This window comes from Bos grunniens, chromosome 5, assembly GCF_055505025.1.
Source record: "Bos grunniens cultivar Pamir isolate PY7600 chromosome 5, Bosgru_T2T1.0, whole genome shotgun sequence".
Lineage (NCBI taxonomy): Eukaryota > Metazoa > Chordata > Mammalia > Artiodactyla > Bovidae > Bos > Bos grunniens.
Genome location: NC_141169.1, coordinates 44,818,928 through 44,825,151, shown reverse-complemented (window position 1 = coordinate 44,825,151; position 6,224 = coordinate 44,818,928). Strand labels below are relative to the sequence as shown.

Genomic DNA, 6,224 nt, shown 5'->3' with positions numbered 1-6,224 from the left:
TGCAAAGTGATTTCTGATCCCAGAGAAAGACCCAGAATGCAGTAACACTCACAGTGGCCTTGTGATGTTTATCAGAGTGGTGAAGATTTCCAAATGGTGCTTATCAGTGTGTGGAGGCACTTATCACAAGTAAGGAAAGATTTCTATTGATGTGGTTCAAAGGGCAGCTCGATACGCACTATGGGTCACGTTCCCTGCCCACCTCCCTGCAACCCTCCCACCACCATCAGATGACCTAGGCGGGCTTCACCAAAAGGTCTGGATTCAATATCACAAGGTACCTATGACAGTCCACTCCGCTCTCAGGGCTATGTGTAGTGACCGACTTCCATTGCTTAATTTTGATGGTAAGAATACACTCGGTGGGAGATGGAAGGTTAGATCCTAGTTTGATCAGGGCTGAATTATCAGATCTTGGCTGAATACCTTCGAAGCTTTGGAGCAGATGAGAAAGGATGACCAACTACTAAAGTATAAAGGCTGCGTGGGTGGGAGGCTAAAACTTCTGTGACTAAATTCTTTGCTTTTCAAGTCCAATTACTGTGTTCTCCACTAGGAATTCTGTGATGTTTTAGGACTAGCTTTAAAGAGGGGAACTATTTCATTTTATCAATCATTGTCCATGTGCTGTGTTTCTAGGACTGTTTATTTATTGGCGTCTCTGTAAAAATAACAGCAACCACTTGTTATTGTGGAAACAGTCCCAGTGCAAATCAGCAGGGCTTAGTTTGATGCTGGCATTTTTGTTGCATGCCTCCCCAGAAATACTTTACTTAATATTTTTGCAACAGAAAAAAAAAAAAAAAAAAAGTAAAAGCTTTGAAGCCAGATGTCCCTTTTAAAAAGTGCTGATGGGGAATCTTTTCTCATATAGAAAGAGATGTCAGTTAAGATGGTCAAGTAAAGTCAGTTACGTTTAAAGTTTCTGACTTTTTGTTTATCTTAGTCAAATAAAGCTGTGTATTCTAGTGAAGAAATCAAAGGTCAGTCTGAAAATGTTTCTGGTGATTGTCTTGCATTAGGAAGCCATAGTAGCAGTGACTTCAGCCTTGGCAGGTGATAATGCTGTTCTAGTCCTATTTGGAGGATGGAAGACTTCCAAAATCTAAGTCAGTTTTGGACTGTAGATACTCTGTTTGCAATTTGTATAAGGCAGTTTACTTGTTTTCTGATCTGCACCAAATCTTGATTGACAATTCTCTGTCCCTCTTTTTCAGAGAAGTCAATGGCACCCCACTCCAGTACTCTTGCCTGGAAAATCCCATGGTCGGAGGAGCCTGGTAGGCTGCAGTCCATGGGGTCGCTAAGAGTCGGACACGACTGAGCAACTTCACTTTCACTTTTCACTTTCATGCATTGGAGAAGGAAATGGCAACCCACTCCAGTGTTCTTGCCTGGAGAATCCCAGGGACAGAGGAGCCTGGTAGGAGGCCGTCTATGGGGTCGCACAGAGTTGGACATGACTGAAGCGACTTAGCAGCAGTAGCAGAAGCATCCCTCTTTTTAAAGTGTCAATAATAAATAACTGCTGATCTAAAATACATACCTATCAACAAAGTGATGTATGTGTTGGAGGGAGTCAACAACCAAGAATTAGAGTGACTTCAGTTGGTTTTTCCTCCACGTATTTCCCTTGGTAGAATCCGTTCTTGAGCGACATTTAACTCTGGTTCATCTGTTTTATATCTAAGTACCACCCACATAATCTAAATATATTTGGGCTAACCCTTCAACCTTGCTACCTTAACAGCATCATTATTGCCAATAAGTTTTAAATATGGCTGACCTAAGTTTCACTTCCCTTGTAGCTCAGTTAGTAAAGAATCTGCCTGCAATGAAAGAGACCAGGGTTTGATCCCTGGGTCAGGAAGAGCCTCTGAAGGAGGAAATGGCCACCCACTCCAGTATTCTTGCCTGGAGAATTCCATGGACAGAGAAGCCTGGTGGGCTACAGTCCATGGGATCTCAAGAGTCAGACATAACCTCGTGACTGAACTCAACTAAGTTTCACTGCAAACATTTCTCCCACCTACCTCTCTAACTATTCTTTTTTTTGGTGCTCAATTCAAGTATCGTATCCTGTGAGGCCTCACTTTCCCATTCTTAGTCATCCCTCCATGAATAAATCCCTCCTTCCTTTGCATGTACCTCGACTGTGCTCATCAGACTTGAGAAATCCATCAGGGCTGGGGCTGTATCTTGTATTTGTATGCCAGCATCTGGCTCAGTGTCTGCTGTTATAGAAAACTTGTCTGAATGTTTGTTGATTGAAATGGTGCCATGTGCCAAATACTCCAATGGGATGAAAGATGCTCTCAAGGAGCATACAAGACAGTGCATCAGAGAAGACCTGGCCATAAATACAAAGTAAGAATGTGTGTGACAAGTGGCATTATCAGTGAAACGTATGAGATGGGCCTGGAAAGGTGTGGGGAGAACCTTACAAACAATGGACCTGCATCAGCAAAGGGAGAAAGCATGAGGTACCTTCAAGCTGTCTGGTGAATTTCAGGTTGTCCAAGTGACGTTAGGTAGGTGTCAGGAAGCGGTTGGGAGGTAAGGTTGAGTTTAAATTAAATTAAATTTAATTCAAACCTAATTGAGTTTGAATGGTTGAAAGTCATGTTTTAGATTTTCTTTTTCAAAAGATGGCAAACTACTATAAGTTTCTGATCTACCAAGCATGGTTGTGGGCAGGATGGACTGTCATTGCTTTGAGATTTAAATATAACTGGATTGCAAACTACTAAAAGTTTCTGAAAAGCATGGTGTGGGGAGGATGGACTGTCATTGCTTTGAGATTTAAATATAACTGGATTGCTGAGAAGAATGTGGACAGGAACCTTGACTAACTGCATGTTTCATTCTTTCAGCTACAGAATGCAGAACAGTAGAAGGGCATAGTCACAGCACTGTTTCAGAAGGATGATTTTGCCAGAGTGTAGGAATGAGATAGGAATGAGCGGCAGGAGGCAGGGAGGCCAATTGGAAGGCCAGAAGTTTTGAGGACCTGAAGAAATGCTTTGGATATCAAAGGAAAGGGGTGGAGTGATTTGCAAACTGCATTGCCGTGAAAAGTCCATCAATAGTTAATTAAGCACCTGGGTGGTTGGAAGGAGGGGTGGAAGGCAAGATAATGAATTGTGTTTCAGATGTATTAAAACTGAGATGCTGAAAATACATCCTGGGGATGTTTCCAGCAGATCATTGGAGATCTGTGAAAAGAATATGAGAAAGAGATGTTAGAGAGATATTTGGCAGCTCTTCACATTAAAGGGATAGATGACAAAAGTCACATGACTTGATGAGCCCTTGGAGATGAAGGGGACCCGGATAGAAAATAATAGGAATTTTAGGAAAAGCTTTCACGTAGTGGGTGGAAATAAAATGGCCAGCAAAACTGGCATTATGGAGCTAATAGAACCAGGAGCTTATGTGCTAAGAAAGCCAAACTGGATGTGGTCTCTTGAGAGGATAGAGAGATGTAGAAACTTCAAGGACAATGAGGATGGAGCATCCACTGCTGTATCTCATCACTAGCAGATCACCAGGAAAATCCCTTCCTTTCAAGAGGGAACTTCCAGGTGAAAGACAGGGACAAAATCAAACTCCAGCAAGGGACTGCAAACTCAAATGCTTATAAGGACCTGGCAGGTGATATACTGTGTGTACTAAGTCACTTCAGTCATGTCAGACTCCGCAACCCCATAAACTGTAGCCTGCCAGGCTCTCCTGTCCATGGAATTCTCCAGGCAAGAATATGGGAGTGGGTACCCTTTCCTTTCTCCAGGGGATCTTCCTGACCCAGGGATCGATTCCAGTTCTCCTGCATTTCAGGTGGATTCTTTACCATCTGAGCCACCAGATAAGCCCTGGCAGGTAAGCAAAGAGAGTCAGAGGAGACTATGATGACCTACTGATCACATGCCCCATCCACAGCAGCTGTACCTAGACAATTGTTGCCACGTGGAAAGGCTGGCCCAGGGCAGCCAGCTGTCTGATCTTTACAGAGAAGACCAAAAGCCTTATTTTTTTTTAATTAAATTTTCCAAATGGAAAAACTCTGTGGGAGTCAAGTGGAATTTTTCTATCAATTGCATCTGGTTTCTGAGCCACCCGTTCTAGCAACCTCTACTAGGTTTGAAGACACTGACCACAGGACAGGAGTCTTCTGTATATAAGGCAGTGCAAGAGTAACCAGTCTGATGGGTGACTTAGAGACTGGAGTGCTAGCTGGTGTCAAAGGGACGATTAAAGATTCTGGAGCAAGAAGTCCAAGGAGCAGGTCAGAGGCATGAGATCTTTAGGCAAAACAGACACCTTTTCCTTTCAGGTGACAGCGATGAAGAGAGTGAAAACAGAGAAATGTTAAATGTTGTGAATGGAGGTTGAGGCAAATGAGGGAAGATTAAAATTTTTGAACTTCATGTCATATATGGACTCTAAGAAATAGAGATTTACCTGTTGAGGATGAGGGAAGTGAAGACCACACTTGGGCCTTGGGAGAGTGGGGAGTGTTCGTGATAGTACCTGGTGTCAGGCTTCACCAAGTGACTAATTAAACAAATAAAGACCTGGTTGAGATTGATCACATACATCTACAGGGATCTTCCATTTAATAAGATGTTTCAAGTGGCTTCTGCATTCTGGATGCTGAGATAAGCCCTGGGGATTTCCAGTCAGATTAAGGGGGTAGAGGAAGAAATACATTATTACCACAAGGCTATCAATGTCATACAAGTGATGCTATTGAGAGAAAAGGAGGAATGTCTTGGCAGGCTTTCTGAGGAGGGTGCATTTAAGTCTAAATTTGAAAGTAAGTTGTAGTTGCTATGAAGACAATGGGGAGAGTCAAAAGAGACAGTACAGAAAACACAGGAGGTAACAACAGGCATGATGTACGCTGGGAACTCCAGCTAATTCCATGTTTCTGAAACACAGTGCCCTTTGCAGAGTGAGAGGAGATGAAATCGGTGAGTTAACATGAAGAAATATGAATGGTCATGGAACCTGGACTTGCCTATAGATGAGGAAAAGCCCTAGAAGAATGTCAAGCATGACAGTGACATCATCGACATGTTTGTTAGAAAGAGCATACTGGCTAGAAGCAAGAAGGTCAAGAAGGAGGCCAATTTTGATCTGCAGTTGAGTATGTGCAAAAAATACTCAGCCATGGAGGATATATCTTGATTGATTGAAGTTAATAATGACAATCTCTATCTCTCCATCCACTGATTTTTTTAAACTTTTTATTTTATATGAGAGTACAGCCAATTACTCCAATTGATGCTTTCAAACTGTGGTGCTAGAGAAGACTCTTGAGTGTCTCTTGGACAGCAAGGAGATCAAACCAGTTAATCCTAAAGGAAATCAACCCTAAATACTTATTGGAAGGACTAATGCTGAAACTGAAGCTCCAGTACTTTGGCCACTGCTGCAAAGAGCTGGCTCGTTGGAAAAGACCCTGATGCTGGGAAAGATTGAAGACAGGAGGAGAAGAGGGTGACAGAGGATGAGATTGTTGGATGGCATCACCAATTCAATTGACATAAGCTTGGGCAAACTCCAGGAGAAGGTGAGGAAGAGGGAAGCCTGGTGTGCTGCTGTCCATGGGGTCCCAGAGAGTTGGACACGACTTGGTGACTGAACAACAGTCAGTTGACAGCGTTGTGATAGTTCAGGTGGATAGCAAAGAGTTTCAGCCATACGTATACGTGTATGTATATGTATGCTGCCCTTCCATCCGAGCCGCCACCTAACGTTGAGCAGAGTTCCCTGTGCTATATAGTAGGACCTTGTTGGTCATCTGTTTTAAATACAGCAGCATTCACTGATTGATCTAAGTTGGGATGTGCAACCCACTTTAGGTTAATAGGGTATAAAAGGATGCATACAAGGAGCCTCCAAGAAAGAATTGTTTGAAAAGAAGGAAATGCTTGAGAAGAAAGTTTCTATCGTCTCTTTCTTTCCTCTGTTTCTGGATGTTGCTCTGTGGAGATGTAATGATTGGAGCTGCAGCAATCATTTTGAGGTTGGTGTGGTCTAGTTTGATTGAAGAAAAACAGGAGCCAGCACTCCCTTCCTTTTCCCCTTCCACCTCGATGGACCACTCTGGGCACCATGATTCCAAATGGCTTGACCAAGGAACACACTGTTTTCTGGGGAAGCCAGAGCCAATTCCCTAAAGGACCACTTTGCATTTGCTATTTCTCTATCCCTGATCA

The 6,224-nt window shown here is 42.9% G+C and overlaps 1 long non-coding RNA gene across 1 annotated transcript; it reads left to right on the top strand.

Annotated features, from left to right (window-relative positions):
- LOC147371833 (uncharacterized) lies at positions 1-1,545 on the top strand. Its single transcript, XR_015163787.1, has 2 exons — positions 1-347; positions 1,218-1,545. It is a non-coding gene; the product is annotated as an uncharacterized LOC147371833 (long non-coding RNA).
- The last annotated feature ends 4,679 nt before the right edge of the window (positions 1,546-6,224 follow it).